Below are 22,700 nucleotides of genomic sequence, written 5' to 3' on the forward strand. Positions count from 1 at the left end.
GCAGAATAAAAATGAATTCATTTGAAGGACTAAGACAAGCATATGTCGATGAGTCTAATGATTTTGTCAATTCTCTTGAATGTAGACTAGCATGTTTGGACGAATAAGCGTATCTAATTGGACGTGGGACAGGTATGTAAAGCTTACCATTCCTTTCTTTTGGCATGTCCTAGAGTTAAGTAAGCTATGATACGTATCTTGGGGTAACTCTATTCTTGATTCCGAGCTTGTTAATGATTCTTATTTACTTCTTGAAGTGAGTATGCTTACTATAGTCGAGATTATCATATGATTGAATAACGAGCAAAGCATAAAGAGATTCTTGTTTTTTTTAAAGAGTTCTATAAGTGTTAATGTCCCTAACTTTCGTAGACAGTCTCGGATTGCTTTAAAACGTTCGTAGAGGTTTCTATAATGAATAACATTCTTAACTTTCATATGCTAACTCGGATTGTTTTGGAAACGTAGTGTAACGATATCCATAATGAATCCATTCCTAGATGTAGGATATCCGGAGTTCTTTGACCTCTTAAGCCCGAAGGGGCATTCTTAAGTTGTGCGACGTCATAACGTTGTCTAAATCCCGAAGGGGACATTCATAAGGTGTTTCTCTTACCTATGCATTTTACATTTAAATTTGTGACTCTCGAAGGAGACGAATGAAAAGGATTTGATGTCATACATGACGTCCATAATAGTTTTTTTTCTAGATGATTTCATGACGCGACTGAGCGTGCTATATAACATATGGCCTCAGTTTATGTTATGCCAATTGAGTTGTGCATATGGTTTCACTAATGGCTTTGAGAAAAAAATTAGTTTTATACTAAAGGAAACATAAAGTAAGATTTTCAAAACCACTCTGAAGGGGTGCGAGATTTTACTATTTATATTTTCAAAACCACTCCGAAGGGGGTGCGAGATTTTTAATCCTAAGCTACTTGATGATTTCATGACGTGACTAAGTGTGCTATATAATATATGGCCTCAGCTTATGCCTGAGTGTGCTACGGCCTCAGCCTATACCTGAGTGTGTTATGGCCTCAGCTTATGCCTGAGTGTGCTATGGCCTCAGCCTATACCTGAGTGTGCTACGGCCTCAGCCTATGCCTGAGTGTGCTATGGCCTCCGCTTATGCCTGAGTGTGCTATGGCCTCAGCTTATGCCTGAGTGTGCTATGGCCTCAGCTTATGTCTGAGTGTGCTATTTTTAAAACCACTCCGAAGGGGGTGCGAGGTTTTACCACTTCATTTCATTTACGATTTATGTGTACTTCCATATCATTATTATTATGCCGGAAGCGGGATGCCCGAAGGGGCCATCATTATTATTAAGCCCGAAGCGGCTGCCCGAAGGGTCCATTATCATTATTTTGCCGAAAGCGGCTGCCCGAAGGGGCCATTATCATTATTAAGCCGGAATCGGCTGCCCGAAGGGGCCATTATCATTATTGTGCCGGAAGGGGCCATTATCATTATTAAGCCAGAAACGGCCGTCCGAAGGGACTATTTGGTTAGCATGTCGGAAGCGACACATGTGTTAGATTGCTTCATTTGCTTAAAGAATGTGTCTTTGCTTGCATTATTTACTTAAGGATTGTTTGAGACCTCGTGTATACATTTATGCTTCTTCCAGCGAAGGTTGTAGGTATTGAGTTTGATTGTGATTTCTTGTCTCCTAAATAAAGCTATGGTTACGATTTGTTATCGCTTTACATATTCAGTACATATTCCGTACTGACCCCCTTTCTTCGGGGGCTGCGTTTCATGCCATGCAGGTAGACCCAGATGAGTAGAAGACTTTGCTAAAGGTGTTCCAGCGGGATTGGCGAGCTCCATCTTAGTTCGGAGTGTTTCTGGGTCAAAGTACTTATGTCATGGTATTTTGTATATGTTAGAGACTTTGCAGACAGTGTCCTGTGGATAAGGCGTCGAGAAGTGCGAATCATTTATAGATGTTTAAAGAGTATGTAGTTTCGGATGATTTCAGTTGGTTTAAAGTACCTAATTGATCGAAAGTTTTTATAATCTGTATAAAGACACCGATCTCTATTTGAAAAAGTTTCATGTTTTAAAAAGCTTTTGAAATGACAGGTTTTGGTAAAGCGAACGTTTAAGGGTTCGCTCGACTCTGATGAGAGTCGGGTGCCCATCATGCCCTATCAAGATGAGGGTGTGACAAAGTGGTATCAGAGCAGGTCGTCCTAGGGGTTGTCTGCAAAGTCGTGTCTAGTAGAGTCTTATTTATCGGTGTGTTGTGCACCACATCTATAAACAGGTGGCTACGAGACATTAATAGGGTGTCATTCCTTCTTTCATATCTGAGATCGTGCGATTGAGCCCAGTCGTAGGAAATGAAGTCCCTTGTACTAACCTATGATTCCAGCTAAAGGACGACATCGACAGAAGGAAGCGACTGATGACATTAACAATTACAAAGTACAGTGGTAAGTAACGGTGCGGAAGAGGCATGTTGGATAAGGTAAGAATATTTAAATATGATTGAAATGTAAAGTTGGGGGATGAAGGTGAAAGGTGAATATTAGGGATTGAAAAGGCTAAATTAGTAATTGTTAAGGAGAAAGACGTGTTACGAGGATGTCTCGGTAACTGTAAGACTTCGACTTGCCCCAGATCATGTAATGAAGGTCATGCGGTGAGGTGGATTCGAATATACTAGCATTAACGCATCGAATTTCATAAGAATTTCGAGGTTAAGCGTGCTAGGGCGAGAGAAATTTTAGGATGGGTGACCCCCTGGGAAGTGTACTAAAAGTTCTATAAATATAGATATAAGAGACAAATAGGAAGAACATGTGGGAGTACGAAGGACAAAGGATAATGAGTTGGCGCAGTTGATTAGAAAATCCATGACATGGAATGAGGATTCATGTGAAGACCGAGAAGTTCGATTATAAAGAAAACAGGGTGAAAGATAGGGAATGGACATGAAGGAAAGGACAACTATAAGAGAGACCCTCCCGAAGTATTATAACACCCCCATAAGGCCAGTTGAACATTCGAGGACGAATGTTCTAAAGGGGGGGGGGGGGGAGGATGTTATATCCCGTATTTCGCGCATTCGGATAATTCAAGATAATTGCGGGAAGTTAAGGGCAACGCTATATTTTTGACCTTGTTTAGCACATAAGTTGTTCATGAAAGTTTTGATGTGGAAATATTATGAAAGGCTAGGGGCAAAAAGGAAATTCGCAAGATGGCTCATAGAAAATATGGAGGAAGGCTAAGGGCAAATTTGGAAATTGGAGAAATAATTTTTCATGAATTCCAAAACAAAAAAAATGGTCTTGGAGCAAAAGGGGCCAAGTGGGCCGTCCATAGGGTGTGGGCCTTGGCCAACATGGATGCAAAATAAATAATTAAAAGAAGACGAATTGGATCATATTATTCATCTTCATCCATAGAAGTTTGAAGAAGCTTGGAGAGAAAGAAAAAGAAGAGGGCCATATTCGGCCATGCCTAGCAAAATTGAGGCCATAGAAATTGATCAAGAAAAACTATTTTCTTCTAGCATTCCTACTAGTTGGAAGGCCCTCTTTAACATGGAGTAGTTGTTGGAGCAAGCAAAACACTTATTGTGCCAATTACAACTCTAGCCAAGTTAAGAGGTGAAGTGAGAAGGGTAAGGTCTAATCTTCTTTTTCATATGTTATGAATGTTTTGTACATGTTGTAGTTTGTGGAAATGGATGAAAACCATGAAAATTGTGTGTTGCGGGTGGTGGCCGAATATAGGCTACCTTGTATGGCAAGAATGAATTAATTCTATCTAGTATTTTGGTTGTTGTCGTCATGGATCCTATGATGAAAATGAGAGTTTAATGATTCAAATTGAAGTTGAAATTGTTGTGGGCTGTTTTGGAAGCCAAAGGGGATTGAATGTAGTCTCTTGTATTTATGGAAATTAATGTTGTTAGTGTGTGAATTATTGGTATAGTTCATGAATTTGGAAGGAAAGCAAATATGTTGTTATTGTTCTTATTGAATTTGGAAGGTTTCGGGTGAAGTGGTATGTTGGTTGAATTGTTTGAAGTGTTCTTGAATCATATTAGAATGATTTCAGATTAATACTTGAATGTGAAATCATTGATGTTAGCTTGACTATGTGTGGTTGAATTGAATATAAAAGAAATGCCGTCGAATTGTGTAAAAAGGATTGCTAGTGTTAGAATGCATTTGAATAATTGTTGAAGTTGGAGATATGATTGTTGGTATTGTTGTTGATAATTTGGCCGAGTTGAATTCTCGGATTTGTTGTTGATAAATTGGCCGAGTTAGATTCTCGGGGATGGTGTATTTACCGGGAAAATGCTGCCGAAATTTCGGCAGAATATAAATGAATTCATTTGAAGGACTAAGACAAGCATATGTCGATGAGTCTAATGATTTTGTCAATTCTCTTGAATGTAAACTAGCAAGTTTGGACGAATAAGCGTAGCTAATTGGACGTGGGACAGGTATGTAAAGCTTACCTTTCCTTTCTTTTGGCATGTCCTAGAGTTAAGTAATCTATGATACGTATCTTGGGGTAACTCTATTCTTGATTCCGAGCTTGTTAATGATTCTTATTTACATCTTGATGTGAGTATGCTTAGTATAGTCGAGATTATCATATGATTGAATAACGAGCAAAGCATAAAGAGATTCTTGTTTTTTTTAAAGAGTTCTATAAGTGTTAATGTCCCTAACTTTCGTAGACAGTCTCGGATTGCTTTAAAACGTTCGTAGAGGTTTCTATAATGAATAACATTCTTAACTTTCATATGCTAACTCGGATTGTTTTGGAAACGTAGCGTAACGATAACCATAATGAATCCATTCCTAGATGTAGGATATCCGGAGTTCTTTGACCTCTTAAGCCCGAAGGGGCATTCTTAAGTTGTGCGACGTCATAACGCTGTCTAAATCCCAAAGGGGACATTCATAAGGTCTTTCTCTTAGCTATGCATTTTACATTTAAATTTGTGAGTCTCGAAGGAGACAAATGAAAAGGGTTTGATTTCATACATGACGTCCATAATAGTTTTTTTTCTAGATGATTTCATGACGCGACTGAGCGTGCTATATAACATATGGCCTCAGTTTAAGTTATGCCAATTGAGTTGTGCATATGGTTTCGCTAATGGCTTTGAGAAAAAAATTAGTTTTATACTAAAGGAAACATAAAGTTAGATTTTCAAAACCACTCCGAAGGGGGTGCGAGATTTTACTATTTAGATTTTCAAAACCACTCTGAAGGGGGTGCGAGATTTTCAAGCCTAAGCTACTTGATGATTTCATGACGTGACTAAGTGTGCTATATAATATATGGCCTCAGCTTATGCCTGAGTGTGCTACGGCCTCAGCTTATACCTGAGTGTGATATGGCCTCAGCTTATGCCTGAGTGTGCTATGGCCTCAGCTTATGCCTGAATGTGCTACGGCCTCAGCCTATACCTGAGTGTGCTATGGCCTCAGCTTATGCCTGAGTGTGCTATGGCCTCAGCTTATACCTGAGTGTGCTATGGCCTCAGCTTATGTCTGAGTGTGCTATTTTTAAAACCACTCCAAAGGGGGTGCGAGGTTTTACCACTTCATTTCATTTACGATTTATGTTTACTTCCATATCATTATTATTATGCCGGAAGCGGCATGCCCGAAGGGGCCATCATTATTATTAAGCCCGAAGCGGCTGCCCGAAGGGGCCATTATCATTATTTTGTAGAAAGCGGCTGCCCGAAGGGGCCATTATCATTATTAAGCCGGAAGCGGCTGTCCGAAGGGGCCATTATCATTATTATGCCGGAAGCGGCTGCCCGAAGGGGCCATTATCATTATTAAGTCGGAACAGGCCGTCCGAAGGGACTATTTGGTTAGCATGTCGGAAGCGAAACGTGTGTTAGATTGCATCATTTGCTTAAAGAATGTGTGTTTGCTTGCATTATTTACTTAAGGATTGTTTGAGACCTCGTGTATACATTTATGCTTCTTCCAGCGAAGGCTGCAGGTATTGAGTTTGATTGTGATTTCTTCTCTCCTAAATTAAGCTATGGTTACGATTTGTGATCGCTTTACATATTCAGTACATATTCCGTACTGACCCCCTTTTTTCGGGGGCTGCGTTTCATGCCACGCAGGTAGACCCAGATGAGTAGAAGACTTTGCTAAAGGTGTTCCAGCGGGATTGGCGAGCTCCATCTCAGTTCGGAGTGTTGCCGGGTCAAAGTACTTATGTCATGGTATTTTGTATATGTGAGAGACTTTGCAGACAGTGTCCTGTGGATACGGCGTCGAGAAGTGCGAATCATTTATAGATGTTTAAAGAGTATGTATTTTTGGATGATTTCAGTTGGTTTAAAGTACGTAATTGATTGAAAGTTTTTATAATCTTTATAAAGACACCGATCTCTATTTGAAAAAGTTTCATGTTTTAAAAAGTTTTTGAAATGACAGGTTTTGGTAAAGCGAACGTTTAAGGGTTCGCTCGACTCTGATGAGAGTCGGGTGCCCATCATGACCTATCAAGATGAGGGTGTGACACTTTGTACCATCCATCACATTATATAGCACAACCAACGTGCACCTCAGAGCACTATTGTTCACTATGTTAGAAATTGCAGCACGAATTAAAGCGATTCTCGCGAGGCACGAATTAACGGACACGTCAGAATGATCCTAACGAAAGTTCAAGCGCTATAGCACAATCTAGAATCAAGAAGAACAGAAAACACCGATAAATGTCCTGGAAGTTTCTCGGTCATGCAGGTGACAAGCTGCACAAGGAAAACTCCACTAGACACAGTTCTACAGACACCGATAATAATCCTAGGACGTATTTAAACCTAGACCCTGATACCAAGCTTGTCACTATCACGCCCCAGCTAGGGGCCGTGACGGGTACCCGGGGCTAGCCACCGAGCACCACTCGTTCTACTACTCGCCTTACCCATTTAATGCTCTTTTATCAATTCATGCTTAGGACATAAGAAGATCATCTTTTCATTTGAGAAAATAAAAATACTTTTATATACATAAGCCTCTCGGCCATCAAAATAATACATACTTATACATAAAAGCCTCTCGTGAGACCATCTACCCACACTGCGCATCTACGAGCCTCTACTAACATACTCTACATGTAGGTGGAATAAGACTCCACCATGCCCAAAATATACATATACCAAGAGAATAATCATGAGCACCTCTGGACAATGGAGTGCTCGCAATCAGCTGGCAGCTACTAAGAATCTGGATCGAGCTCACCTCCCTATCTACCTGTGGGCATGAACACAACGTCCAAAGAAAACGGACATCAGTACGAATACTGTACTGAGTATGAGAGGCATGAACAATAATAATGCATCAAGGAAACAAGGGAGGCATCAAGTATGGAGCAACTGTACCTGACTGGGAATTACATGAAAAGTAATGCATGCTGACTTACCTTTAAGCTTATCATCATCTCCTGTATGCATATCATATATATATAAACTGCCCGACCATATAGGTGCGGTGTGATAATCAGTAACATTAGCCTGCGTCCAAGCCTCCCGCGTACGGGGTACCATCTCATGCCGCCCACTAGTGGTGTCTGCCCATGCCAACTGACCATGGTGTATCGTATAGCTGCCCGCTTTCGCGGTGACTGCCCGACCCACTAGGCCCGGTGTGATGCAATCGTGACATGCTAATCATAAAATACTTATAATAATTATGCTTATCAAAATATACTTGTCATCGTACATGCATAAAGACTCTAGAACAACTGCATTCTATCGAGGTGACGTAAGGTCGTGAACCCTCGATTTCATTATGAACATATATGAACATTCTGCCTCACCTTGAAGGGATTACTATATAAGGTGAGTGTATACAAGGAACAACACCATTTACTTTATAAGATCGTCATATCATATCTCTTGACTCATATAGCTATTCATGATCTTAGGCTCTTGGCTTTCCGGGTTATAGGAGAATCATGGAAAGGAAGAAGAATCATATCATGGGATTCATGCCATAGAAAGAAAAGGATTAGCCTCACATACCTTTTTCGTTTAGCTAAGCTATCGTTCACTTGCCCTCCTTTAATGTCACGTCGCTACCTTCACGAAAGAATTCGTATTGACGTTAGTTAATCGACTACGGGAATGCGTCACTATTTCTAGGGAAAATTGGGCAGCACTTCTTGTATTTATACTACTTTTCTCATAGTCTATATCAACTCCCAAACATTTACAACAGCACTTCACAATATCGTATCAACAATCGTCATTCATATACTTTGAGCAACATCCACCATTTTTCTCTATTTTCTCCACATTTATGGTTGTAGTTCGTTATCGTGTTTTCTCATATATAATGCTTATTTCCTGGTCTAAACATCATTTACAACATATTCATAATCATGGCACATCAACGTTTATGGTTCCATTCAACTACTATTCAATTATGACACTATTCTTCCATTTAAGACTCATTTTCCATGTCTGTCTACAATTCAAGCATCTTAGCTTTCCAATACCTTAAAAAACATGCTAAAGTCATAAAACTTACCTTAGATGGTGGTGGAACAAGCCTAGAGTGGAGTTCTTCCTCCTTCCTCAAAACCCTATTTTTCCTTCCTTGTAATTTCTTGGTTTGGATGAACTTCACTTGAGTTTCACACACTTTGTTTCATGGATTTGGTGTTGTTGATCTTGATCTCCCTTTGATTCTCTTAAATTTTGTGGATGAAATGTTTGGATAATTTCTAGAGGGTTCTTGAAGGTTAGAGATGAAATATGAATGAAAATGAATGAGAAAGTCACTTATAATAATCACAAAATCGGATTTTTAATGAACAGTCGTCGGGGTGTACGGTGGTCGTAAACCACAGTTTACGGGCCGTATAACATGGTCATATTTAAGCATATCAAAAACAGAAAGGTTTGGTGAAGTTCATGATGGTTTACGGCCACAGTTTACGGGCCGTATTTCAGTTTACGGTCCGTAAACTGGGTCGTATTTTACCATCTAAATTTTGGACAGAAAGTTGAAATTTTTGGAACGTTGGAGGACGATGGTAGTATACGGTCCGTAAATCACTTTACGGGCCGTATTCTGTTTTACGACCACTGGCTGAATTGAAATTCTACAACTTTCTTATTTCCAAAAATTCATGAATCGTCATTCCCTACATAGTAAAACGTCGCACACTCATGCCCTTCGTTGGTCTACTCATTGTACATGTACGGGGACTTTTACGAGGTGTAACAGTCACGCCCCAAAACCCACCCTAGACGTGACCGGCATCTGACGTCATGAACAACATCGAAAGAGCCTAAACAACACAGTAATAATACTTGAACCCGCAAGGTTCAACATTCGCCGCCAACAGTTTATAAAATAAATGTAACAGATCATGAATGTATGAATTAAATCAGCGGAAGTCTTTATTCATCAAATACTTAGTCAAATGTAATAACATGCCCGAGAGTTAATCAATAACTCAACAACTACCCACAAGAATGTATACCATGGAGCTTCTAAGAATAAGGAATAAACGTCTAACTCATCGGGACCCAGCCCGGAAACTAATATTAATAAATAAACAATTAAGTAGGGTGTCCCATGAATGAGCATGTGGGCTCACCAAATCAGCAACAACAGCAAGTCCTTCCTAGGAGCCTGAAGTATCACGAACCTGCTCTTCTCCGCTACCTAACATACCATCAAAAACAACAACGGTATGCATGAGTACTTCGTACTCAGAGAGTGTCTCGGGGACAACAAGTAATACGAAAATAAATTATAATAATACATAAAGAAATCAGTCCAGAAAAGATAGTATAAAACATTTATTCCACTTTGTGCTTCTTAACATGATTTGTAAAACAGTTTACAAAGCCGTTTCAAAATCCCAGTTTAAAGTATGCTTTGAGTCAATCAGGCATAAATATCAATTCCATTATAAGGATGGATATCACAATCGCCCATATAGGCCCAACTCAATATCAACAACACTGCACAATATACCGGAATATGGATTCACGGTGGCTACTCTTCCTCCCGAATAGCAAGGCACACTGCGCAATACACAAGAATATGGATTCAAAGTGGCTACTCTTCCTCCTGAATAGCAAGGCAATTAATACACCTCGGGTAGCGAATCTGGAAGTGGCCACTCTTCCTCCCGAATGGCAAGGCAATTAATACACTAGGATCAATAATGGCTACTCTTCCCCCGAATAGCAAGGAAAAACACAACAACCAGTTTTCGTGGCATAGTGGCCAATCAATGTTTTGAAAACGTATAACTTCTTTACAAAATATTTCCATGTCCCAATTCATCAATGAGAACGTCATTACCAACTCTTAACTGTCATTATTAAGCATCTCTCATAGAAGAAAACATTCATAATATCTTATACATATATAGGGTTTGTTACAATCTAGGTTTAATGTGGGTCGTCCCCTCACACACATTAATCACCATTTAGACATGAATTAGAGTTCAAGAAACATGAAAAGATTACTTTTCCTTCATTCATTAAAGAATCTTGAATAAAATTTACACTTCCAACAATAGTTTCAAAAAATGATTTTCATTCAAAATAAGTTTTCAAAAGAGAGACATACAAATCATCTTTATAGTCAAAAATGATTTTTAAAAGAGACATACCTTAATTAAGCCTTACGTAACTCAATGATTCACTTTTACACTGAAGAACACCCAAAACCCTAGCTTTAGTCACTTTGAGGAAGATTACCTTGCAACCCTAAACTTTTCATTCAAGAATCATGTTAAGAATCATGGGTTTAATTCTAGGATGGATTAATAATGTTAAATATGTTCTTACCTTATGTTTTGGGGAAGCCCTAGGGTTATTTCTCCTCAAAAAGTCGACCAAAGATGAGTTGGAATGATGGTTTAAGAAAATTTCACGTTCGGGGGGTTTTTATCGTTGAGCAAGGCGCGTGACGCATCGTACGATTCACACGTTTGACCCGTGAAATGCAGCCCTATCGCACAACGTGTCAGAGGGGCGTGATTTCTGGTGTTCATCCTGAGATTCGCAGGATTGAACCGCAGGATGATCCCGCGAAATGCAGGTTAGTAAAACGGCCATAACGTTTTACTCACACATCTGTTTAACCTCCATTATATACCGTTGGATAGCTATTTCAAAGATCTACAACGTCTATTAGAGGAAGTTTTCCCAAATTCGCAACGGAGTTTCACGAAAGTGGCATACAAGACTAGTCAACAAATCTTAGGCGATTTTAAGAACTCTTACGTACTTCACTACTTGGTCTTGATCTTAAATCGACTATTTCCACCCAAAGTCATATTGATAGGACCTCATATGCGTAAAATGTCACATTACTTCTTATTTAATACCTTCACACCTAACTCATATTTACGTAGTGTTACAACTAGTTTGGTGTAATCCTGTTAAATTCTTGATTTAATGGGCTATAAATGTTTGGGGGATGTGGTAGGAGATTTCTAGAACTCGTGGAAGTGTAAAATGCTAAAAAAATGGGGATGATGGGGGGGGGGGGGGGGGGGGTTATACCTCTTGAAAGTCAGTTATCTTAATATGGCCATAACTCCTTACTCTGATGTCGTTTTGACAAGCGGTTTGTTGCGTTGGAAACTAGACTCGACAAACTTCATTTTAGGCCTTTGAAACACCTTAAAACTCCTAATATACCAGGAGATATACCCTTCCAAATTTGTCCAAAATTCTGCTAACTGGTGGTCAACTAATATCCAGCTATCGTCCTGTTCTTATTAAGGTGGTCTTGGCTCATGATCGCTACGGCTCTCCGCCGATCTTGAGAATATTCTAATTTGTTTTACTCTTTTGCCTTTCTTCTTATTTCTGTACTAGTGACAAACTCTCTTGTTCAGATATGGCACCCTTCGTTGCTTGCTTCTTTGGTGCTATTTTAGATTATCCGTCTTTGTACTAGTCGACCTTATATACATGCCATATCATCTCTTTTTAATTGTTTGGTTGGACTCCTTAATTCCTTATAATATCCTCATAGTTCCACCGATTCTAGCGCCCTGATGATTTGCAATAGCATTTTCTATCTGACGACTTACTATTCTCAATGATTTTTTTACTTCAGATTGTCCATCCAGACATCCTTTCATAATCGATTCACAACAACAACCTCAACACAATCCCTTATATACGTGTATATAATACTTCCTCATCATCATTATTATCCCTCGTAGTAGAATAATACTCGTAACATACTAATAATCCCAGCTCAAGCTAATTTACAACTTAGAATATCATCAAATTCATATTTGAGCTTTTCCTTCAATTTCTTTTCCTCCCATCATAACATAATGACAATATAAACTCATAAACATGGGACTAAGATAAAATCTTACTTAATGATAATTTCCTTCCAAAACGAGTATGCTTCCCTCCTTAAGTCCTTGGCTCTCTTATACTGGTAACTAATTGAGACTTAAACTAACTTCTATTATTATTCGGCTCCTTATCGTCGTCCTTGCACCATTTTGTTAGCTATTTCACCATGGCAATTTTTTATATGGTTCTATGTCATATACTCTCACAATTGATACAACCAGCGGCTTGGAATTTCACGACTTACGAGTTGCTCCCTAATCTCAGGCAGTACTGCAGTCTTGCTATCCATAGGCACGCTATCTTCCTTTCCTTAGAAGATTATTGAACTTCCTATGAATATTCCACTTTTAAAGCTTTCATCTCTTCTAGTACTATATGTTCTTGTTAGTAGTCCCGATTTTCCCTTATACTTATTCTTGGTCAGCTTGCAGGCCCTTCTTACTCCTCCTGTTACCTTTTAGAGTACGTTACTGCATATTTAGTTATAACCAAAATTTCTTCAGTGTGAGTGTTTCGAATCATCGCCCGGAACACAATGTATAGAATTGACGAAACTTATTCTATTTGATTTGCTAAACCTTCATCATTGTGTCATGCCTCCTTTTCCACATTTGTCTCCTGATATACTTGCATTTAATCAATTTTCACTTTTCTTTAGTGCATTCTTGACATATCAGTTCATCTCAAAATTTTACTCCTTCAATCTAATATATTTCCCTCTTTTGAGCTTCGGAATAATGTAGCTCGTCTTAGAACCGAATCTGTTTTTCCCCCTTTTGAAGGATGTTCTAATCTACCCATAACGTTTAAGTGTTAACCGCCTTTGATAGCCATCTGGCCGACCTTAGCGATCCTTCAACTCCTCTATTCCATATAATGCCGGAGTTCTTTTAATCGCATGGTTTAACTTATTTTCCTTTTTGCTAGTTGAGTTCTTGTATAAAATCAAAATGCTTATACATATCGGATACAATTCAAATGCCTTCTTTATTGTCTTTTCACTTCTACCTCTCATGACTAGTAGTCCCCTAGGTTAATGAATTAATGATGACACAGGAATTCGTTAGACTCCTTATGGAGTGCCCGACCTCCAGCCCTAACCTTCCTTCATAACTATCTTTCTACTAATGTCCTTGAGATTCTTCGTGCTCTTAGTTCCAAATTCTGATTTATATCTATGCTATACCATGAGGAGTTGCTACTCCCTACCATTCATTACCACGACTCATCCTTTCATTTGCTTGGCTCATATTGTGCCGTAGTTCTCTTAACTACTTATTTGCATCATAGTCCTTCTAATATTCTGCCGGTTCTTGTTCTTATCATGAAAACTTCTTGAAGTATTCTCCTTGCGTCGAGTCCTCATCTTCCCTTATAATACTACAACTTGTTCGTATGTATCTATACATACCCCCGTACGCTAATCTTATTTCCTTTATGATCGAATTTATGTACTCCTTATTAAGACTCTTATCTCATCTTACCGATGTTTTGCCTCTTGGCCAGACTTGTTGGCTTATTATCCTTTCTCTTGTCCTTGATGGCCTCACAACTTCCTTTACCAATTCATTTGTCCACTTTTCTTACTTTTTCCCTTAGGGTCTTTCTTGACTTCCCTTGCTCATAAAGCGCTCTTCCCCACTTGCCAATTTACAGCATTGGCCCTAGAATTCATACAATATTTTATTAGAAATAGAAATCTTTTCTATTCCTAAGATCGCCTTGGGGGGGGGGGGGGGGGGGCTTTTCTGCTTTCTAAGTGAATGTATCAACATGGCTTCATATTTACCCTCGGCTATTCTCGTACTTGTACCCTGTCTCTTTGTCTGAAATAATCAACCACACATCTTTTACATTCCTATAGCAACCGAATCGATCCTTGCGATATTTTATCTTCACTTGTACACCTACTCTTTTCTCTCCTTACCCATAAACCGACATCACACCTAGTTTCTCTATCGTCAATAACCTTCACAACACCCGTCCGAAAAAAATTTGAGATTCTTATAAGGATTAGCTAGAAAGACACCACATATTTCGACGGTTGATACAATCTCTACATTCCTTCGTCAGCCAAGCAACATCAAATTTAGAAGTTATATACGCAATCTAGAAGAAGATCATAATTACAGTCCAACTTACCTATCCATTTCTCATTCTTGAGTTCAAGGTCGTCATTAATACCCAAAAGTAACTTGGCCATAATGGTTATCAGAATAGTAGCAACTATAAAATACTCAGAACCCTCTTGAAGTCAAATGACTGATGACTTCCAACTCCCAATGTAAACCCACATCATATAGGAAAGTCTAATAACCAAGTCTGTGTGCCTGCCATCAACCCGTCCTGATCTTATGTATGTATATATATATATATACTCCTAGAGTAAAACTTTCCCCTACTCTTAATTTCCTTTCCCTTATCAATATCTTTTCGTTATCTCTTGCTCACCAATCTATAAATCGTAATACTGCATTTGAATTCTTAGTGCCAACTTTCCCTATATCTTCAATAAATCTCAATTCTCCGAAATCTCGAATGCACTCATTCAAACTCCTTTAATTACTAATCATTTCCACCCTCCAGGTTTCTTTCATTAAATTAAATTACAATCATTCTAAAACTTCTCTTTGAAAGCATCTCATAATTGTTCATTCAATCATGACTTACCAAATATCCGATTGTCACATTTTTCCTTCATTCTTTCTCTATAGCATAGACACTCGAACAATTAAAATTTTAAAAATTTCGGCAGAGTTTCCCCTATACTTTTTACTGCCTCATTTCTGCACACAGCCTATAAAACACATCCAATGCCTCACAGGGCGATCACAAATACCCGTAACATCTAGCTCGAGTTCTTATATCAAAGTCTATCACTATCAATAAGGCAGGAAACATACCTTTGGAGTAACAACTTCAATTCGCATCAATTATTTCATAGTGGCATAATCAACTACTCATCCACAATCAAAACATTTAGGATTAGAATCAGGGAAATCACATCCTATAATTTAGCTTTATGGCACGATCTATGATGAGAAAGAAGGGTCAATAGTTCCTACACTCCCTGCAGCCTCTTGTTTATAAGTGTGGTGCGCTTCACACCCATAAACAAGACTCTACTGGACGCGGCTCGTAGACACTCCCTGGGACTAACTACTCTGATACCACTTTTGTCACGACCCAACCGGAGGGCCATGACGGGCACCCGGAGCTAACACACCGAGCACCTCTAAACATACATCTCATAATCATTTCTGGGTGGACCATATAGATAGCTTATGGATATCATAATCTATATGTACATATATCACAATATAACGGAACATCTCTATATAATCTTCAACATTTATGCCCATCGTCACCAGCCGACGTGGCTACCAAAATATTATACAACAATATGAACCGATATCGGTATGAAACGTCTAACTGTACACACATGTCTACGAGCCTTTACATATAATACTTGTGACCATCAGGACAAATATCAAATAGACGGCAGCTCCGAAGTAAGTGGAGTGCTCCTGAGAATCCGCTAATAAAGCACATACAAATCAGGTCCGCATACCTGTCTACCTGCGGGCATGAACACAGCGTCCACAAGAAGGGACGTCAATATGAATAATGTACTGAGTATGTAAGGAATGAATAATAACATGATTAAAGCACAAAGAATAGCATAAGATAAAAGAACTGTTTATATCTCATCATACCTTTTAAAACATTCATTATACTTATTTACCCTTTTTCTAAAAGAAACATTTCTTACATCTACATGCTGACTTATGCAATAACTTACAATACAATACAATACAACACCGTACCCGTCCATATAGGCTCGGTATTATCTATACTCGGCCCTTTCGGGACTCTGTGGTATTTGTACCCGACCTTTTCGGGACTCGATAGTATCCGTACCCGGACCTTTCAGGACTTGATAATATCCGTACCCAGCCCTTACGGGACTCGGCCTCACATGATTATATATATACACATATAAGAATGCATAAATAAAAGTACATCATCATCATCATCATTATCATTATCACCATATCTTTCCTTATAGGATCAACTATCGTAAGATAAGATTAATAGTGTCATTAGAGTATCAGAAACGATGAACTTGGATAGCAGTGGAAATGGAATTATAATCATCACTATATCTCACCTCGAAGGAACAAGTATTATGAGGTGAGATCAACAATAATGGACAAAATCAAGGAAATCATGAAATAAGCTTAATAATTTCATAATAGCATCAAATCCATAAGCTTTGGAATCTATAGAAATAGGATCATCATCATCATGTTCATCATAGAAAACATGTCATCCTTAGTATCATAAGAAGCTTTAAGAATCATGAACTTCTAACTTTTGGAAGCAAGAAGGTTATGCAAAATATGTTTGGCATCATAACATAGGAATCATGCTTTTTGAAAGAAAGGGACTAGCCTTAACTTACCTTTTTGGTCACCTTAACTTTAACTATTTAACGCTTATCCTCCCAAGATCCTAAATGTACATTCAAGAGAATTCATATTATTGTTAGGCTTGTCATCATATGTTTGTCTTAAGCCCTCATTTTAATTTCTTTTCAAATCGGCCGAAATTCGGGTAGCATCTCCCCTGTTTATATCCCTAGCCCGAAATCACAATACCAACAAAACAACAATAGCAATACTAAAATCAACAACATCATCATCCATACCAAAATATACCATAAAACATCCCACACGATGTTTTTCAGCATACAACAACAATATACACTTCCTTTCTTCCCAATCAACGAGTGTCATCATACCAACACATAGATACTATGCATATAGATGTAAATCCGCCCAACCACATGGCCACAACATGCTCAAAACAGTTCATAAACACAACAACTACAACACAACACTGTATGACCTATCCTCCATAACTATTTTCACTTTTAAGACTTGCTAAACTTTCAAATCAACTCAACATAAGAGATAGGATGAAGAACATACCATATACTTGATGAACTTTAGCCACACCAACTTTATTCAAGACCAAACTAACCACAACATCAAGTAGAAGCAAGAACAATCACGTTTCATGGACTAGTTTAGTGTAATCTGGTTAAATTCTTGATTTAATGGGCTATAAATGTTTGGGGGATGTGTTAGGAGATATCTAGAACTCATGGGAGTGTAAAATTCCGAACAAATGGGGTTGATGGGATTTTTATATCCCTTGAAAGTTGGTTCCACCCACTTTCCCAAGTGGGACCCGCGGTAGCCATTTGATAGTTTGGAGGATTATCTTAAAATGGCCATAACTTCTTACTCCGATGTAGTTTTTACGAGCAGTTTGTTGCATTGGAAACTAGACTCGATGCACTTGATTTTAGGATTTTGAAACACCTTAAAACTCCTAATATAACTCGAGATATAGCCCTCAAACATTGACTCAAAATTTTATCAAAAATTCTGCAACTTTTTTTCAAATTTTTGACAAACTTATTTTCTTCGATTTGCTTGGTCCCGGAATCTTCTGAAACTCTCCATACATGATATGTATCATTAATCATACTTGATAATGATCATGTCCTTTGGTTCCAAGGTTGTCCTTCCCGGTTACGACTTACGAGATCGTAATTCATCCTGTGCTTCATTATTATGTACTTCCCATGCTTGTACCTCCCAAAACATGATGGGACGTCTCCGATACTGCATTAATATGGTGAAGTCGGTAGCATGCTCATACTATGAAAGTGCGAGGTGTAACATCATTCCCCTCTAAGAAACAATCATCCTTGAATGTTGTCGCTTGTGAGCTTACGATTCTATCATTAATTTCTTGAAATGGTTGTCCTCCTTTAGTTGCTGATCTCCATGCTCTTATACTATGGGCTCATTAGTATTATTTCATCTTCCCTTAACTCTCTGTCAAACTCACCCATTAATTTCATATCGTCATATCCCTATGTATGTAGCCGGTGGATAACTGATATCCAGCTATCGTCCTGTTCTCGTTATGGTGGTCTCGGCTCATGATCGCTATGGCTCTCCACCGATCTTATGAATATTCTTAATTGTTTTACTATTTTGGCTTGCTTGTTATTTCTTTACTAGTGGACAAACTCCCTTGTTCAGATATGGCACCCTTCCTTCCTTACTTCTTTGGTGCTATTTTAGATTATCCCTTTTTATACTAGTCGACCTTATATACGTGCCATATCATCTCCTTTTAATTTTTTTGTTGGACTCCTTAATTCCTAACAATATCACTATAGTTCCACCTATGGTAGCGCCCCGATGATTTGCAATAGCATTTCCTAGCTGATGTCTTATTATTCTCAGTGATTTTTTTTACTTCAGATTGTCCATCTAGACATCCTTTCATAATCGATTCACAACAACAACCTCAACACAATCCCTTATATACGTGTATATAATACTTCCTCATCATCATTATTATCCCTCGTAGTAGAATTATACTCGTAACATACTAATAATCCCAGCTCAAGCTAATTTACAACTCAGAATATAATCAAATTCATGTTAGAACTTTTCTTTCAATTTCTTCTCCTCCCATGTTAACATAATTACAATATAAACTCATAAACATGGGGCTAAGACAAAATCTTACCTAATCATAATTTCCTTCCAATACGAGTATACTTCCCTCCTTAAGTCCTTGGCCCTCTTACACCGGTGACTAATTAAGACTTAAACTAACCTCTATTATTCTTCGACTTCTTATCGTTGTCCTTGCACCATTATGTTTGCCATTTAATCATGGCGATTGTTTATATGGTTCTCTGTGATACACTCTCACAATTGATATAACCAGCGGCTTGGATTTTCAAAACTTACGAGGTACTCCCTAATCTCAAGCAGCACTGTTGTGTTGCTATCCATAGGCACACTATCTTCCTTTCCATTGAAGATTATTGAAATTTCTATAAATATTCCTCTTTTAAAGATTTCATCTCTTCTAGTACTATAAGTTCTTGTTAGTAGTCCCGGTTGTCCCTTATACTTATTCCTGCTTAGCATGTAGACCCTTCTTAATCCTCTTGTTACCTTATAGAGTACGTTACTGCATATTTAGTTGTAAACAAAATTTCTTCGGTGTGAGTGATTCGAATCATCGCACGGAACACAATGTATCGCATTGACAATACTTATTCTCTTTGATTTGTTAAACCTTCATCATCTTGTCATGCCTCCTTTTCCACATTTGTCTCTTGATATACTTGCATTTAATCGATTTTCACTTTTCTTTAGTGCTTTCTTGAAATATCGGTTCATCTCAAAATTTGAATCCTTCAATCCAATATATTTCCCTCTTTTGAGCTTCGGAATATTGTAGCTCATCTTAGAACTAAATATGTTCTTTCCCCCTTTTGATGGATGTTCTCATATACCCGTAAACTTTGAGTGTTAACCGTCTTTGATAGTCATTTGGCCGACCTTAGTGATCCTTCAACTCCTCTATTCCATATAATGCCGGAGTTCTTTCATCGCAGGGTTTAACTTATTTTCCTTTTTGCTAGTTGAGTTCTTGTATCAAATAGAAAATGCTTATACATATCAGATACAATTCAAATGCCTTCTTTATTGTCTTTTCAGTTATACCTCTCATGACTAGTAATCCCCTAGGTTAATGAATTAATGACGACACAGGAATTCATTAGACTCTTTATGGAGTGCCCGACCTCCAGCCCTAATCTTCCTTCATAACTATCTTTTTTCTAATGTCCTTGAGATTCTTCTTGCTCTTAGTTCCCAATTCCGATTTATATCTTTGCTATACCATTAGGAGTTGATACTCTCTACCATTCATTCCCACGACTCATCCTTTCATTAGCTTAGCTCATATTGTTCTGTAGTTCTATTAACTACTTGTTTGCATCATATACATGCATCATAGTCCTTCTAATATTCTGCTGGTTCCTGTTCTTATCAAGAAATCTTCACGATGTATTCTCCTTGCGTCGAGTCTTCATCTTCCCCTATTATGCTACAACTTGTTCGTATTTATACATACCCACCGTACGTTAATCTTATTTCCTTTATGATCAAATTTCTGTACTTCTTATCAAGACTCTTATCCCATGTTACCGATGTTTTGCCTCTTGGCCAGACTTGTTGGCTTATTATCCTTTCTCTTGTCCTTGATGGCTAGACAACTTCCTTTGCCAATTCGTTAGTCCACTTTTCTTACTTTATCCCTTAGGGTCTTTCTTGACTTCCCTTGCTAATAAAGCGCTTTTCCCCACTTGCCATTTTATAGCATTGTCCCTCGAATTCATAGAATATTCGATTAGAAATGCAAATCCTTTCTATTCCTACGATCGCCTTTTGGGGGGGGAGGGGGACGTTTCCACTTTCTAAGTGAATGTATCAACATGGCTTCATATTGACCCTCAGCTATTCTGGTTTTTCATATTCTTTTTTTTGTATGTCTAAATCTGTAGGTCTTCCTCGCATACCTTCCTACGTCCGAATTGTTACTCCTGGCGATATAACATTACTTAAAAATCTTTACTCGTACTTGTACCCTGTCTCTTTGTCTAAAATAATAAATCACACATCCTTTACCATCCTGTAGCAACCGAACCGATCCTTGCGATATTTTAACTTCACTTGTACACCTACTCTCTTCTCTCCTTACCTATAAACTGACAAGGCATCTAATTTCTCTATCGTCAATAACCTTCACAACACCCGTCCAAAAAAAATTTGAGATAAAGCCTTCTTATAAGGAATAGCTAGAAATACACCACATATTCCTACGGTTGATGCAATATCTAAATTCCTTCGTCGGCCAAGCAACATCACAGTTAGAAGTTATCTACGCAATTTAGAAGACGATCATAATTACAGTCCAACTTACCTATCCATTTCTCATTCTTGTGTTCAAGGTGGTCATTAATACCCAATGTAACTTGGCCACAATGATTCTCAGAATAGTACTAGCTATAAAATACTTAGAACCCCCTTGAAGTCGAATGACTGGTGACTTCCAACTACCAATGTAAACCCACATCATATAGGAAAGTCTAATAACCAAGTCTGTGTGCCTATCATCAACCCGTCCTGATCTTATGTGTGTATATATATATATGTATATATATATATATATATATATATAACTCCTAGAGTAAAACTTTCCCCTACTCGTTAACTTCCTTTCCCTTATCAATATCTTTTCATTATCTCTTACTCACCAATCTATAAATCGTAATACTGCATTTGAATTCTTAGTGTAAACATTCCCTATATCTTCAATAAATCCCAATTCTCCAAAATCTCGAATGCACTCATTCCAAATCCTTTAATAACTAATCATTTTCCCCCTCCAGCGGTCTTCCCTTAAATTAAATTACAATTATTCTAAAACTTCTCTTTGAAAGCATCTCATAATTGTTCATTCAATCATGACTTACCAAACATCCAATTGTCACGTTTTTCCTTCATTCTTTCTCTATAGCATAGACACTCAAACAATTCAAATTGTAAAAATTTGGGCAGAGTTTCCCTTATACTTCTTAATTCCCCATTCCTGCACACAACCTAGAAAAAAAATCCAATGTCTCACAGGGCGATCATAAATACCCGCAAAATCTAGCTCGAGTTCTTATATCGAAGTCTATAAATATCAATAAGGCACGAAACATACCTTTCGGAGTAACAACTTTAATTCTCATAAATTATTTCATAGCGGCATAATCAACTACTCATCCACAATCAAAACATTTAGGATTAGAATCAGGGACATCACATCCTATAATTTAGCTTTATGGCACGATCTATGATGAGAAAGCAGGGTCAATCGTTCCTAAATGCCTTGGAGCCTCTTGTTTATAAATGTGGGGCGCTTCACACCCATAAACAAGACTCTAATGGAAACGACTCGTAGACAATCCCTAGGCCGAACTGCTCTGATACCACTTTTGTCAAGACCCAACTGGAGGGCCATGACGGGCACCCAGAGCTAACACATCGAGCACCTCTAAACATATATCGCATAGTCATTTCTGGGTGGACCATAAAAATAGCTCATGGATATCATAATATGTAATGACATATATCACAATATAACGGCACATCTCTATATAATCTTCTACAATTATGCCCATCATCACCAGTCGACAAGGCTACTAAAATATTATACAATAATATGAACCGATAGGGTTATGAAACATCTAACAGTACACACATGTCGACGATCCTCTACATAGAATACTTGTGACCACCAGGACCAATATCAAATAGACGGCAGCTCTGAAGTAAGTGGAGTGCTCCTGAGATTCCGTTGATAAAGCACCTACGGATCAGGTCCGCCTACCT

Source organism: Lycium barbarum, chromosome 5 (assembly GCF_019175385.1).
Source record: "Lycium barbarum isolate Lr01 chromosome 5, ASM1917538v2, whole genome shotgun sequence".
Lineage (NCBI taxonomy): Eukaryota > Viridiplantae > Streptophyta > Magnoliopsida > Solanales > Solanaceae > Lycium > Lycium barbarum.